Raw genomic sequence first — 17,950 nt, forward strand, 5'->3', positions numbered from 1 at the left:
TGGGGTACACTGTGTGTCTGGTCTCTGTTGTGGCTCCGGGAGCTGTTCTGTACTGTTTCTAGTTCTTTATTAGTTGTTCTGGAGGAGGAACTAAGACCTGCGTGCCTTACTAAGCCGCCATCTTCTCCGGAAGTCAGAAGCTACTTCTTTAGCCAGACAAATGGTACCTATCAAAAACCCAAAAAAGATATATGGGCATAGGATATAATCACACAAGCTACAGAAAAATGCAACATAAAAGGATAACAATTCGGGAGGAAACAAAATTCACTAACAATAAAAAATACAAACTTTCAATGAAAAAAGAAAAGATCCATACAAGTAGACTGGAAAAGATTTCCAAGAAGTATCACTCAATTAAAAAAGCAAGATGCCAAGAAAGTTTTAAAAATATGATTCCATTTTAATAGGCAAAGAGTAGAGCAGATTGAGATTAGCCCTGCTCCACAGAAAAGTTAGAGAAGGGACAGGAGGGTGACTGAGGCAGCACCTCAGGAGTGCGGCTGACCTGGAAGAGCCTTCTGCACCACATGGGCAGCCCTGGTTTCAGAGGACAAGGAACTGAGAGGCAGAAAGCTGGAGACTTGTGTGGAGGTGTGGAGCAGCGGAGCCCGCGGGAGTGCATGGGGAGGCCGGAAATAGGAAGTAAGCCAGGCTGCGTTGCTTGGGTGTGCTACCCTGCAAATCACAGCCTCGTGACCAGTGGCACACCCCACACCCCACGCACCTGAACCCCCTCACCCACTCCCATTGCCCATGCTCCAGGTCCTCCACACCACCAATGCCCAGTGCATGTGCTTTCTCCACAAACCCACCCCAAGTGCAGCCCAACCCACCTCTCCTACACCCCTTCCGAGCACTACCTCAACCTCCCTATTCCCTGCAGGTTGTTGCCAGTGCATAAAGGTTACGGGTACTAACCTCCATACCTAGGCTACACCCAGCCCCCTATTCCACCCCACCCCCACCTTTAGTGTCATACAGCCTCATCCCAACATCGCTGAGCACCACTCATCTGTTTAAGGTACTCCCAGGACCACACATATGCACGGGCCCCCAATCACATCATTCAACTCTGGGAATGGCACCGTTACAGCAGTCCTAGAACTGCACATACACATCACCCTCAGCTTCACTTCCCAGCTCTGAGAAAGTGCCGACCTGCACAGCCAGGTCACGTCTGCACCAATCCATGAAGACATAGTGCCAACCTGCTGCCACAGCTCTACACATGCACACAAAGAGCCCCATGGCTTAGACAAGTGCACACCAGGGTTACATTCCCCTAGATTGGTGCACCTGCACACTACATCCTCCCTGGCTGCTGGGTGCCCACGTTCACAAGTACCAGGTAACATCCCCAACCTGTAGCCACACCTGCCCTGAAACAAATCACCATACTGAGTGCTCCACCTTGTGCCCTGTCCCCTGCTGACAACCATCCCATAAACACAAGGCCTTAGACTACTGAAAGAAATCAACTCCTGACGTAAATCAATCAAGAGATCTACATGTGAGGAAGACAAGAGCAGATCATTAAGCATATCACAATGTACCCAGATATAGCCCTGCCTAGTGATCAAATTAAAACACCAGGGAAAAAACACAGACATTGGAACAACTAATTAAAGATGTTCATACAATTCTACTTAATAAAATAAGAGGATAGCAAATGACATAAAGGAGATCAAGAAGACAGTAGAAGAGCACAAAGAGGAATTTGAAAGAATAAGTATAAAAATAGCAGAAATCACAGAGATTAATGACTCTGTTGACCAAATAAAAAACATACTAGAGGCACACAATACCAGATTTGAAGACACAGAAGAAAGAATAAGTGATATAGAGAACAGGATAATTGAATTTGAAGACTCAAAACAGTAAATGGCAAAAAAGATGGAAAAAATTGAATGGGAACTCAGGGAAATGATAGACAAAACAAAGTGCAATAATATAAGAATCACTGGTATCCCAGAAGGAGAAGAAAGGAGTAAAGGGCTAGGGACAGTAGTTGAGGATATAATGGAGGAAAACTTCCCAACCCTCATAAAGGACATAAATATTCAAGTCAAAGAAGCCCAAAGAACTCCAACCAGAATAAATCCAAATAGACCTTCCCCAAGGTACATACTAATCAGTCTGTCAAATGTTGAAGAGAAGCAGAAAATCCTGAAATTGACAAGAGAAAAAAATCTACTACATACAAGAGAAATCAAACAAGACTGAATTCAGATTACTCAACTACCACCCTGGAGGCAAGAAGGCAGTGGTATGATATATTCAAGATCGTGAAAAGAGAAAGACTTCCAACCAAGAACTCTGTGCCCAGCCAAATTGCCCTTTAAAATTGAAGGAGAGATTAAAGCTTTCACAGACAAGGAAGTCCTGAAAGAATTTGTCAACAAGAGACTGGCCCTACAAGAAATATAAAAAGGAGTTCTGCCAGCTGAATAAAAAGACAGGGGAGGGAGGTCTGGAGGAGGACACAAAATTGAAGAGTACCACTAAGAGTAATTTAAGGAATACAAAAAGAAAGAGGGAAAAGAGTATATAGAGCTGATAAATAAAATTAAAAAGTTAAGATGGTGGAATCAAGAAACGCCTCTTCAGTAATACTTTGAGTGTTAATAGACTAAACTTGCCAATTAAAAGATAAAGATTGGCAGAATGGATTAAGAAACATAATCCAGTTATATGCCGCTAACAAGAGACTCATCTTAGGCACAAGGATACAAATAGATTGAAAGTGAAAGGATGGAAAAAGATCTTTCACACAAGATGTAACCAAAAGAAAGTAGGAGTAGCTATACTAATATCAGACAAAATAGACTTTAAATGTAAAGACATCATAAGAGACAAAGAAGAACACTATGTAACAAAGGGTCAATTCACCAAGGAGATAAAACAATCATAAATGTTTATGCTCCCAATCAAGGAGCTCCAAAGTACGTGAGACAGACATTTGCAAAACCGAACAGTGCGATAGATGTTTCAACAGTGATAGTAGGAGACTTCAATATACCACTCTCCTCTATAGATAGAATGATCAGATAGAAGAATAACAAAGAAATAGAGAGGTTAAATAACTTGATAAATGAATTCTACCTAACAAACACATATAGGTCATTGCACCCCAAAGCACAAGGTTATACATTCTCTTCTAGTGCTCATGGAACATTCTCCAGGATAGATCATATGCTGGAGCACAAAACAGTTCTTTATAAATTAAAAAACTACTGAAATTATTCAAAGCACTCTCTCTGATCACAATGGAATGGAGCTGGATCTCAAAAACCACCAAAGAATGAGAACATTCGCAAATATATGGAGATTAAATAATACACTCTTAAACAACCAGTGGGTCAAAGAAGAGTTGCTAGAGAAATCAGCAGCTATCTGGAGATGAATGAAAATGAGAATACAACTTATTAGAACTTATGGGATGCAGCAAAGGCTGTGCTGAGAGGGAAATTTATTGCCTTAAATGCCTATATTAAAAAACAAGAAAGAGCAAAAATTGAGGACTTAACAGCAAACCCTGAAGAACTTGAGAAAGAACAGCAAACTAACCCCAAAGCAAATAGGAGAAGAGAAATAAAGATTAAAGCAGAGATAAATGAATGGGAGAACAAAAGAACAATAGTAAGAATCAATAAAACCAAAAGTTGGTTCTTTGCAAAAATCAGTAAAATTGATGGCCCACTAGCAAGATTGACAAAGAAAAAAAGAGAGAGGATGCAAATAAACCAAATCAGAAATGAGAAGGGTGCATTACCACAGACCCTGAAAAATAAAAGAAATCATAAGACGATACTATGAACAATTATACACCAACAAATTAGACAACTTAGATAAAATGGACAAATTCCTGGAGACACACAAACAAGCTACACTCAGGAAGAAATAGAATATCTCAGCAGACCAATCACAAGTAAAGAGATTCAATCAGTCATCAAAATTCTTCCTACAAAAAATGTCCAGGGCCAGAGGGCTTCACAGGTGAATTTTATTAAACATTCCATAAAGAAGTAACAGCAATCCTGCTCAAACTTTTCCAAAAAATTAAGGAAAAAGGATCTCTACCTAACTCATTTTATGAAGCTAATATCATTTTAATACCAAAATTGGGTAAATATGCTATAAGAAAGGAAAACTACAGGCCAATCTCCCTAATGAACATAGGTGCAAAAATTTGATTTGTTAATAAAATATTAACAAATCGAATCCAACAGCACATTAAAAGAATTATACACTATGACCAAGTGGGGTTTATACCAGGAATGCAAGGATGGCTCAACAGAAGAAAATCAATTAATGTAATACAGCACATTAACAAATCAAAAGGGAAAAATCACATGATCATCTTGATTGATGCTGAAAAAGTATTCAACAAAATTCAGCATCCTTTTCTAATAAAAACACCCCGAAAGATAGGAATCAAAGGTAACTACCTCAGTATGACGAAGGGAATATATGAAAAACTGATAGCCAGTATCGTACTCAATCAAGAGAGACTGAAAGCTGTCCCCCTAAGATCAGGTACAAGACAAGGATGCCCATTGTCACCACTATTATTCAACATTGGGCTAGCTAGAGCAATGAGGCAAGAGAAAGAAATAAAAGGCATCCAAATTGGAAAGGAAGAAGTAAACTCTCATTATTTGCAGATGATAAGATTCTATACTTGGAAGATCCTGAGAAATTGACAGCAAAGTTACTCGACCTAATAAACAAATTCAGCAAGGTGGCGGGATATAAACCTAATGTGCAAAAATCAGTAACACTTTCTATACACAAGCAATGACCTAGCTGAGGAGTCAGTTTAGGAAAAGATTCCACTAAAAATAGCAACTAAAAGAATCAAATACTTAGGAAGGAACTTAACTAGGGATGTAAAGAACTTATACATAGAAAACTACATAATGTTGCTAAAAGAAATCAAAGGAGATTTAAATAGGTGCAAAGACACTCCCTGCTCATGGATAGGAAGGCTAAATATAGTTAAGATGTCAATTCTCCCCAAGTTGATCTACAGATTCAACACAGTACCAATCAAAATTCCAACGACCTACTTTGAAGATGTGGAAAAGCTAACTACTAAACTCATCTGGAAGGGAAAGAGACCCCAAATAGCTAAAAGCATCCTAAAGAAGAAGTTCAAAGTGGGAGGATTAACACTACCTAACCTTAAAACCTATTATAAAGCCACAGTGGTCAAAACCGCATGGTACTGGCACAAAGACAGAAACATTGACTAATGGAACTGAATTGAGAGTGCAGAAATAGAACAACAAATCTATGGTCAAATGATATTTGACAAAGTCCCCAAAGCCTCTGAACTGGGACAAAATAATCTTTTCAATAATTGGGCATAGAAGAACTGGATATCAATAGCCAAGAGAATGAAAGAGGACCCCTAACTTATACCCTACACAAAAATTAACTCAAAGTAGATCAAACACCTAAATATAAGAACTAGCACCATAAAGCTTCTAGGAGAAAATGTAGGGAAACATCTTCATGACCTGGTAATAGAGGTAACTTCCTAAACTTTACAATCAAAACACAAGCAACAAAAGAAAAAAATAAATAAATGGGAACTCCTGAAAATCAAATGCTTCTGCACCTCAAAATACTCTGTCAAAAAGGTGAAGAGGCAGCCAACTCAATAGGAGAAAACATTTGGAAATCACATATCAGACGAAGGTTTGGTTTCCTGTATATACAAAGAAATCATACAACTCAACAACAAAAGAACAAACAATCCAATTATAAAATGGGCTAAAGATATGAATAAGCATTTTTCTGAAGAGCAAAGACAGATAGCTCAAAAGCACATGAATAGATGCTCATTTTTACTGGCTATAAGAGAAATGCAGATCAAGGCTACAATGAGATACCACTTCACACCTATAAGAATGACTGCTATTAAACAATCAGGAAACTATAAATGTTGGAGAGGATGTGGAGAAACTGGGACACCTGTGCACTGCTGGTGGGAATGTAAAATGGTGCAGCTACTATGGAAGACTGTTTGGCGGTTCCTTAGGAAACTAAATATCGAGTTTCCCTAAGACCCACAAATAGCACTACTTGGTATATAGCCAGAAGAGCTGAAAGCAACGACACAGACATTTGCACACCGATGTTCATAGCAGCATTATTCACAATCAGTGAAAGATGGAAACAAACCAAATGCCCATCAACAGATGAGTGGATCAACAAAATGTGGTATATACATATGATGGAATATTATGCAGCATTAAGACAAAATGACGTCCTGAAGCACATGACAAGATGGATCATCCTTGAGGATATGATGCTGAAGCAAAATTAGCCAGACACAAAAGGACAGATACTGTATGAGTCCACTTTTATTGCCAACATAAAGGTATAATTAGAGGCATAATACAGATTACAGGGGACTTAGAGATACATAGAAGCTAGAGATGGATGAACCATTACTAATGGTAAGGGAATAGATAAGAGCAAAAATGATTCTCTAGTGGGTCTAGAAGTAATATTACTATATTGAAGATAAACAAGATTGAAAGGGGTTGTATAGACCTACGTGCCCCACTGTCTCACACTAGAAATTTGAATGAGTTCTCTTAAGATTAGATATGATTCTTGTATAAAGAGTGTTTAAGTCCAGGGGGAAAACTGCTATTGCATGCTATGATCTGTGTTCAATGGGAAACCATCAGCACTACCACAGCCACAGCAGAGGTAAATAATGGGGTGAGGGACAAGAGTTAAGAGGAGGTTTAGGTTTCCTATTTGGCGAGTGTGTGTTTATTGGTTTTCAGGCTCTTGGGAACAATAAAATTATCTAAAATTGAGAATGTTGAAGCACTGTGGACTTTGTGCCCTCTACGTTATGCCCGATGAATGCAGGTGGCTGAAGTATGCACTGATGGAGAAGTAGAAGGGCAAACGATGGTGTATCCTTATGAACGAAGGCTGCGCTGCTACGAAAAGGAACAATGTCGTGAAGCATGCAGCGAGGTGAATGAACATGTGGGACATTTGGTGAGACAAAATAAGCCAGAAACAAAAAACAACAATGGTGTGGTCACCTTTAGAACATGCTTATAAGAAAACAGGGACCTAGATTGTAAGCTTTTAGAGCAGACACATTAAATCTGGAATGGTGATTATTATTTCTGGATTTTGAGAGGCTGTTTTATATATATAACCTGATATTTAGAGATAAGAACAAAGCTGAACAGGTTGGGGTTAAAGTAATTCAGAACAGAGAAGATGGCGGCTTAGTAAGACGCGCGGATCTTAGTTTCTTCTCCAGGACACCTACTAGGGGAGTAGAAACGATACAGAAAGCGCCCAAAGCCACAACAGAGATAAAAAAGACAGCGTACCCCATCCTGGAACGGCTGGCTGGCTGAGAGAAGCAGCTCGGGTGAGATCGCCGAGGCGCGCGGGCCTTACCGGGCGGGGTGGCAAGCGGCCGGAGTTACTCCCTTCCCCCTTCCCGGGCCGGCTGGGAGAATTGGAGAGGTGGTCCCCTGAAACCAAGGCGACTGGCGCCCACACCACGCGCAGCCCCCGGACCAACTGAGAGAATTGGATCGGAAACCCCCAGGCCGCGGAGAACAGTGACCCCGTGACTCCCGGGGAACGTGCACTCTCTCGGGCGGGCCGCTGCCGCTGGCGCCCTCCCGCCACGCGTGTTGCCCAGGGCCGACTAGGAAATTCGGACGGGCTCTTTCCCTGGCTGCGGCGACCAGCAACCCTCCCTGCGTTCGGACCCCGGGCCGGCTCAAGCCGCTTCGGCTAGCGAACTCCCAGGACGGCGAGAGTTTTCCAAAGTTTAAGGTCCCACAGCACCTTTTACTGGTGGGACCCGCAGACAAACGTGTGCCACGAGCGCCACCTACTGGGCAGAATAAGAAAAACAGAACCCAGAGATTTCACAGAAAAATATTACAACCTTGCTGGGTCCAACACCAAGAGAAATCTGAATAAATGCCCAGACGCCAGCAGCAGAAGATAACTGTCCACGCTCAAAAGATTGAGAATATGGCTCAGTCAAAGGAACAAACCAATAGCTCAAATGAGACACAAGAGCTGAGACAACTAATGCTGAATATACGAACAGAAATGGAAAACCTCTTCAAAAATGAAATCGATAAATTGAGGGAGGACATGAAGAGGACATGGGCTGAACATAAAGAAGAAATAGAAAAACTGAAAAAACAAATCACAGAACTTATGGAAGTGAAGGATAAAGTAGAAAAGATGGAAAAAACAATGGATGCCTACAATGATAGATTTAAAGAGACAGAAGATAGAATTAGTGATTTGGAGGATGGAACATCTGAATTCCAAAAAGAAACTGAAACTATCAGGAAAAGAATGGAAAAATTTGAACAGGGTATCAGGGAACTCAAGGACAATATGAACCGCACAAATATACGTGTTGTGGGTGTCCCAGAAGGAGAAGAGAAGGGAAAAGGAGGAGAAAAACTAATGGAAGAAATTATCACTGAAAATTTCCCAACTCTTATGAAAGACCTAAAATTACAGATCCAAGAAGTGCAGCGCACCCCAAAGAGATTAGACCCAAATAGGCGTTCTCCAAGACACTTACTAGTTAGAATGTCAGAGGTCAAAGAGAAAGAGAAGATCTTGAAAGCAGCAAGAGAAAAACAATCCATTACATACAAGGGAAACCCAATAAGACTTTGTGTAGATTTCTCAGCAGAAACCATGGAAGCTAGAAGACAGTGGGATGATATATTTAAAATACTAAAAGAGAAAAACTGCCAACCAAGACTCCTATATCCAGCAAAATTATCCTTCAAAAATGAGGGAGAAATTAAAACATTCTCAGACAAAAAGTCACTGAAAGAATTTGTGACCAAGAGACCAGCTCTGCAAGAAATACTAAAGGGAGCACTAGAGTCAGATACAAAAAGACAGAAGAGAGAGGTATGGAGAAGAGTGTAGAAAGAAGGAAAATCAGATATGATATATATAATACAAAAGGCAAAATGTTAGAGGAAAATATTATCCAAACAGTAATAACACTAAATGTCAATGGACTGAATTCCCCAATCAAAAGACATAGATTGGCAGAATGGATTAAAAAACAGGATCCTTCTATATGCTGTCTACAGGAAACACATCTTAGACCCAAAGATAAACATAGGTTGAAAGTGAAAGGTTTGGAAAAGATATTTCATGCAAATAACAACCAGAAAAGAGCAGGAGTGGCTATACTAATATCCAACAAATTAGACTTCAAATGTAAAACAGTTAAAAGAGACAAAGAAGGACACTATATACTAATAAAAGGAACAATTAAACAAGAAGACATAACAATCATAAATATTTACGCACCGAATCAGAATGCCCCAAAATACGTGAGGAATATACTGCAAACACTGAAAAGGGAAATAGACTCATATACCATAATAGTTGAAGTCTCCAACTCACCACTCTCATCAAGGGACAGAACATCTAGACAGAGGATCAACAAAGAAATAGAGAATCTGAATATTACTATAAATGAACTAGACTTAATAGACATTTATAGGACATTACATCCCACAACAGCAGGATACACCTTTTTCTCAAGTGCTCATGGATCATTCTCAAAGATAGACCATATGCTGGGTCACAAAGCAAGTCTTAACAAATTTAAAAAGATTGAAATCTTACACAACACTTTCTCGGACCATAAAGGAATGATGTTGGAAATCAATAATAGGCAGAGTGCCAGAAAATTCACAAATGCGTGGAGGCTCAACAACACACTCCTAAACAACGACTGGGTCAAAGAAGAAATTGCAAGAGAAATTAGCAAATACCTCGAGGTGAATGAAAATGAAAACACAACATATCAAAACTTATGGGACGCAGCAAAGGCAGTGCTAAGAGGGAAATTTATTGCTCTAAATGCCTATATCAGAAAAGAAGAAGAGGCAAAAATTCAGGAATTAACTATCCATTTGGAAGAACTGGAGAAAGAACAGCAAGCTAACCCCAAAGCAAGCAAAAGGAAAGAAATAACAAAGATTAGAGCACAAATAAATGAAATTGAAAACATGAAAACAATAGAGAAAATCAATAAGGCCAGAAGTTGGTTCTATGAGAAAATCAACAAGATTGATGGGCCCTTAGCAAGATTGACAAAAAGAAGAAGAGAGAGGATGCAAATAAATAAGATCAGAAATGGAAGAGGAGACATAACTACTGACCTCACAGAAATAAAGGAGGTAATAACAGGATACTATGAACAACTTTACGCTAATAAATACAACAATTTAGAGGCAATGGACGGGTTCCTGGAAAGACATGAACAACCAACTTTGACTCAAGAAGACATAGATGACCTCAACAAACCAATCACAAGTAAAGAAATTGAATTAGTCATTCAAAAGCTTTCTAAAAAGAAAAGTCCAGGACCAGATGGCTTCACATGTGAATTCTACCAAACGTTCCAGAAAGAATTAGTACCAATTCTCTTCAAACTCTTCAAAAAAATCGAAGTGGAGGGAAAACTACCTAATTCATTCTATGAAGCCAACATCACCCTCATACCAAAACCAGGCAAAGATATTACAAAAAAAGAAAACTACAGACCAATCTCTCTAATGAATACAGATGCAAAAATCCTCAATAAAATTCTAGCAAATCGTATCCAACAACACATTAAAAGAATTATACATCATGACCAAGTAGGATTCATCCCAGGTATGCAAGGATGGTTCAACATAAGAAAATCAATTAATGTAATACACCATATCAACAAATCAAAGCAGAAAAATCACATGATCATCTCAATTGATGCAGAGAAGGCATTCGACAAGATTCAACATCCTTTCCTGTTGAAAACACTTCAAAAGATAGGAATACAAGGGAACTTCCTTAAAATGATAGAGGGAATATATGAAAAACCCACAGCTAATATCATCCTCAATGGGGAAAAATTGAAAACTTTCCCCCTAAGATCAGGAACAAGACAAGGATGTCCACTATCACCACTATTATTCAACATTGTGTTGGAGGTTCTAGCCAGAGCAATTAGACAAGAAAAAGAAATACAAGGCATCAAAATTGGAAAGGAAGAAGTAAAACTATCACTGTTTGCAGACGATATGATACTATACGTCGAAAACCCGGAAAAATCCACAACAAAACTACTAGAGCTAATAAATGAGTACAGCAAAGTAGCAGGTTACAAGATCAACATTCAAAAATCTGTAGCATTTCTATACACTAGTAATGAACAAGCTGAGGGGGAAATCAAGAAACGAATCCCATTTACAATTGCAACTAAAATAATAAAATACCTAGGAATAAATTTAACTAAAGAGACAAAAAACCTATATAAAGAAAACTACAAAAAACTGCTAAAAGAAATCACAGAAGACCTAAACAGATGGAAGGGCATACCGTGTTCATGGATTGGAAGACTAAATATAGTTAAGATGTCAATCCTACCTAAATTGATTTACAGATTCAATGCAATACCAATCAAAATTCCAACAACGTATTTTTCAGAAATAGAAAAACCAATAAGCAAATTTATCTGGAAGGGCAGGGTGCCCCGAATTGCTAAAAACATCTTGAGGAAAAAAAACGAAGCTGGAGGTCTCGCGCTGCCTGACTTTAAGGCATATTATGAAGCCACAGTGGTCAAAACAGCATGGTATTGGCATAAAGATAGATATATCGACCAATGGAATCGAATAGAGTGCTCAGATATAGACCCTCTCATCTATGGACATTTGATCTTTGATAAGGCAGTCAAGCCAACTCACCTGGGACAGAGCAGTCTCTTCAATAAATGGTGCCTAGAGAACTGGATATCCATATGCAAAAGAATGAAAGAAGACCCATCTCTCACACCCTATACAAAAGTTAACTCAAAATGGATCAAAGATCTAAACATTAGGTCTAAGACCATAAAACAGTTAGAGGAAAATGTTGGGAGATATCTTATGGATCTTACAACTGGAGGCGGTTTTATGGACCTTAAACCTAAAGCAAGAGCACTGAAGAAGGAAATAAATAAATGGGAACTCCTCAAAATTAAACACTTTTGTGCATCAAAGAACTTCATCAAGAAAGTAGAAAGACAGCCTTCACAATGGGAGACAATATTTGGAAACGACATATCAGATAAAGGTCTAGTATCCAGAATTTATAAAGAGATTGTTCATCTCAACAACAAAAAGACAGCCAACCCAATTACAAAATGGGAAAAAGACTTGAACAGACACCTCTCAGAAGAGGAAATATGGATGGCCAAGAGGCACATGAAGAGATGCTCAATGTCCCTGGCCATTAGAGAAATGCAAATCAAAACCACAATGAGATATCATCTCACACCCACCAGAATGGCCATTATCAACAAAACAGAAAATGACAAGTGCTGGAGAGGATGCGGAGAAAGAGGCACACTTATCCACTGTTGGTGGGAATGTCAAAGGGTGCAACCACTGTGGAAGGCAGTTTGGCGGTTCCTCAAAAAGCTGAATATAGAATTGCCATACGACCCAGCAATACCATTGCTAGGTATCTACTCAAAGGACTTAAGGGCAAAGACACAAACGGACATTTGCACACCAATGTTTATAGCAGCATTATTTACAATTGCAAAGAGATGGAAACAGCCAAAATCTCCATCAACAGAAGAGTGGCTAAACAAACTGTGGTATATACATACGATGGAATATTATGCAGCTTTAAGACAAGATAAACTTATGAACCATGTAATAACATGGATGGACCTAGAGAATATTATGCTGAGTGAATCCAGCCAAAAACTAAAGGACAAATACTGTATGGTCCCACTGATGTGAACGGACATTCGAGAATAAACTTGAAATATGTCATTGGTAACAGAGTTCAGCAGGAGTTAGAAACAGGGTAAGACAACGGGTAATTGAAGCTGAATGGATACAGACTGTGCAACAGGACTAGATACAAAAACTCAAAAATGGACAGCACAATAATACCTAATTGTAAAGTAATCATGTTAAAACACTGAATGAAGCTGCATCTGAGCTATAGGTTTTTGTTTTGTTTTGTTTTGTTTTGATTTTACTATTATTACTTTTATTTTTTTCTCTATATTAACATTCTATATCTTTTTCGGTTATGTTGCTAGTTCTTCTAAACCAATGCAAATGTACTAAGAAATGATGATCATGCATCTATGTGATGATGTTAAGAATTAATGATTGCATGTGTAGAATGGTATGATCTCTAAATGTTGGGTTAATTTCTTTTTTTCCGTTAATTAAAAAAAAAAAAAAAAAGAGAAGGGATAATTGGAGATGAAGGGATACAGACTGTACAACGGGACTGGATATAAAAACTCAGAAATGGACAGCACAATACTACCCAATTGTAATGCAATTATGTTAAAACACTGAATGAAGCTGCATGTGAGGTATAGGTTTTTTGTTTTTGTTTTTTTTGTTTTTTTTTCTTTCTATTATTGTTTTAATTCTTATTCTGTTGTCTTTTTATTTCTTTTTCTAAATTGATGCAAATGTACTAAGAAATGATGAATATGCAACTATGTGATGTCATTAAGAATTACTGATTGTACATGTAGATTGGAATGATTTCTAATTGTTTTGTTAATTCTTTTTTTAATTAATTAAAAAAAAAAAAAAATAAAAAAAAAATAAAAAGAAAATAAAACAATAAAATGCTTAAAAGAAAAAAAAAAAAAAAAAAAAAAAAGAGGACATGGGCTGAACATAAAGAAGAAATAGAAAAACTGAAAAAACAAATCACAGAACTTATGGAAGTGAAGGATAAAGTAGAAAAGATGGAAAAAACAATGGATGCCTACAATGATAGATTTAAAGAGACAGAAGATAGAATTAGTGATTTGGAGGATGGAACATCTGAATTCCAAAAAGAAACTGAAACTATCAGGAAAAGAATGGAAAAATTTGAACAGGGTATCAGGGAACTCAAGGACAATATGAACCGCACAAATATACGTGTTGTGGGTGTCCCAGAAGGAGAAGAGAAGGGAAAAGGAGGAGAAAAACTAATGGAAGAAATTATCACTGAAAATTTCCCAACTCTTATGAAAGACCTAAAATTACAGATCCAAGAAGTGCAGCGCACCCCAAAGAGATTAGACCCAAATAGGCGTTCTCCAAGACACTTACTAGTTAGAATGTCAGAGGTCAAAGAGAAAGAGAAGATCTTGAAAGCAGCAAGAGAAAAACAATCCATTACATACAAGGGAAACCCAATAAGACTTTGTGTAGATTTCTCAGCAGAAACCATGGAAGCTAGAAGACAGTGGGATGATATATTTAAAATACTAAAAGAGAAAAACTGCCAACCAAGACTCCTATATCCAGCAAAATTATCCTTCAAAAATGAGGGAGAAATTAAAACATTCTCAGACAAAAAGTCACTGAAAGAATTTGTGACCAAGAGACCAGCTCTGCAAGAAATACTAAAGGGAGCACTAGAGTCAGATACAAAAAGACAGAAGAGAGAGGTATGGAGAAGAGTGTAGAAAGAAGGAAAATCAGATATGATATATATAATACAAAAGGCAAAATGTTAGAGGAAAATATTATCCAAACAGTAATAACACTAAATGTCAATGGACTGAATTCCCCAATCAAAAGACATAGATTGGCAGAATGGATTAAAAAACAGGATCCTTCTATATGCTGTCTACAGGAAACACATCTTAGACCCAAAGATAAACATAGGTTGAAAGTGAAAGGTTTGGAAAAGATATTTCATGCAAATAACAACCAGAAAAGAGCAGGAGTGGCTATACTAATATCCAACAAATTAGACTTCAAATGTAAAACAGTTAAAAGAGACAAAGAAGGACACTATATACTAATAAAAGGAACAATTAAACAAGAAGACATAACAATCATAAATATTTATGCACTGAATCAGAATGCCCCAAAATACGTGAGGAATATACTGCAAACACTGAAAAGGGAAATAGACTCATATACCATAATAGTTGAAGACTTCAACTCACCACTCTCATCAAGGGACAGAACATCTAGACAGAGGATCAACAAAGAAATAGAGAATCTGAATATTACTATAAATGAACTAGACTTAATAGACATTTATAGGACATTACATCCCACAACAGCAGGATGCACCTTTTTCTCAAGTGCTCATGGATCATTCTCAAAGATAGACCATATGCTGGGTCACAAAGCAAGTCTTAACAAATTTAAAAAGATTGAAATCTTACACAACACTTTCTCGGACCATAAAGGAATGATGTTGGAAATCAATAATAGGCAGAGTGCCAGAAAATTCACAAATGCGTGGAGGCTCAACAACACACTCCTAAACAACGACTGGGTCAAAGAAGAAATTGCAAGAGAAATTAGCAAATACCTCGAGGTGAATGAAAATGAAAACACAACATATCAAAACTTATGGGACGCAGCAAAGGCAGTGCTAAGAGGGAAATTTATTGCTCTAAATGCCTATATCAGAAAAGAAGAAGAGGCAAAAATTCAGGAATTAACTATCCATTTGGAAGAACTGGAGAAAGAACAGCAAGCTAACCCCAAAGCAAGCAAAAGGAAAGAAATAACAAAGATTAGAGCACAAATAAATGAAATTGAAAACATGAAAACAATAGAGAAAATCAATAAGGCCAGAAGTTGGTTCTATGAGAAAATCAACAAGATTGATGGGCCCTTAGCAAGATTGACAAAAAGAAGAAGAGAGAGGATGCAAATAAATAAGATCAGAAATGGAAGAGGAGACATAACTACTGACCTCACAGAAATAAAGGAGGTAATAACAGGATACTATGAACAACTTTACGCTAATAAATACAACAATTTAGAGGCAATGGACGGGTTCCTGGAAAGACATGAACAACCAACTTTGACTCAAGAAGACATAGATGACCTCAACAAACCAATCACAAGTAAAGAAATTGAATTAGTCATTCAAAAGCTTTCTAAAAAGAAAAGTCCAGGACCAGATGGCTTCACATGTGAATTCTACCAAACGTTCCAGAAAGAATTAGTACCAATTCTCTTCAAACTCTTCAAAAAAATCGAAGTGGAGGGAAAACTACCTAATTCATTCTATGAAGCCAACATCACCCTCATACCAAAACCAGGCAAAGATATCACAAAAAAAGAAAACTACAGACCAATCTCTCTAATGAATACAGATGCAAAAATCCTCAATAAAATTCTAGCAAATCGTATCCAACAACACATTAAAAGAATTATACATCATGACCAAGTAGGATTCATCCCAGGTATGCAAGGATGGTTCAACATAAGAAAATCAATTAATGTAATACACCATATCAACAAATCAAAGCAGAAAAATCACATGATCATCTCAATTGATGCAGAGAAGGCATTCGACAAGATTCAACATCCTTTCCTGTTGAAAACACTTCAAAAGATAGGAATACAAGGGAACTTCCTTAAAATGATAGAGGGAATATATGAAAAACCCACAGCTAATATCATCCTCAATGGGGAAAAATTGAAAACTTTCCCCCTAAGATCAGGAACAAGACAAGGATGTCCACTATCACCACTATTATTCAACATTGTGTTGGAGGTTCTAGCCAGAGCAATTAGACAAGAAAAAGAAATACAAGGCATCAAAATTGGAAAGGAAGAAGTAAAACTATCACTGTTTGCAGACGATATGATACTATACGTCGAAAACCCGGAAAAATCCACAACAAAACTACTAGAGCTAATAAATGAGTACAGCAAAGTAGCAGGTTACAAGATCAACATTCAAAAATCTGTAGCATTTCTATACACTAGTAATGAACAAGCTGAGGGGGAAATCAAGAAACGAATCCCATTTACAATTGCAACTAAAATAATAAAATACCTAGGAATAAATTTAACTAAAGAGACAAAAAACCTATATAAAGAAAACTACAAAAAACTGCTAAAAGAAATCACAGAAGACCTAAACAGATGGAAGGGCATACCGTGTTCATGGATTGGAAGACTAAATATAGTTAAGATGTCAATCCTACCTAAATTGATTTACAGATTCAATGCAATACCAATCAAAATTCCAACAACGTATTTTTCAGAAATAGAAAAACCAATAAGCAAATTTATCTGGAAGGGCAGGGTGCCCCGAATTGCTAAAAACATCTTGAGGAAAAAAAACGAAGCTGGAGGTCTCGCGCTGCCTGACTTTAAGGCATATTATGAAGCCACAGTGGTCAAAACAGCATGGTATTGGCATAAAGATAGATATATCGACCAATGGAATCGAATAGAGTGCTCAGATATAGACCCTCTCATCTATGGACATTTGATCTTTGATAAGGCAGTCAAGCCAACTCACCTGGGACAGAGCAGTCTCTTCAATAAATGGTGCCTAGAGAACTGGATATCCATATGCAAAAGAATGAAAGAAGACCCATCTCTCACACCCTATACAAAAGTTAACTCAAAATGGATCAAAGATCTAAACATTAGGTCTAAGACCATAAAACAGTTAGAGGAAAATGTTGGGAGATATCTTATGGATCTTACAACTGGAGGCGGTTTTATGGACCTTAAACCTAAAGCAAGAGCACTGAAGAAGGAAATAAATAAATGGGAACTCCTCAAAATTAAACACTTTTGTGCATCAAAGAACTTCATCAAGAAAGTAGAAAGACAGCCTTCACAATGGGAGACAATATTTGGAAACGACATATCAGATAAAGGTCTAGTATCCAGAATTTATAAAGAGATTGTTCATCTCAACAACAAAAAGACAGCCAACCCAATTACAAAATGGGAAAAAGACTTGAACAGACACCTCTCAGAAGAGGAAATATGGATGGCCAAGAGGCACATGAAGAGATGCTCAATGTCCCTGGCCATTAGAGAAATGCAAATCAAAACCACAATGAGATATCATCTCACACCCACCAGAATGGCCATTATCAACAAAACAGAAAATG

General features: G+C 37.8%; 1 pseudogene; it reads left to right on the top strand.

The window, feature by feature from the left end:
• The first annotated feature begins 530 nt into the window (after positions 1–530).
• Positions 531–17,950, top strand: part of LOC143680652 (protein EFR3 homolog A pseudogene) — a 132,134-nt pseudogene continuing 114,714 nt past the window's right edge.

The sequence above is a fragment of the Tamandua tetradactyla genome, chromosome 1 (genome assembly GCF_023851605.1).
Source record: "Tamandua tetradactyla isolate mTamTet1 chromosome 1, mTamTet1.pri, whole genome shotgun sequence".
Classification (NCBI taxonomy): Eukaryota; Metazoa; Chordata; class Mammalia; order Pilosa; family Myrmecophagidae; genus Tamandua; species Tamandua tetradactyla.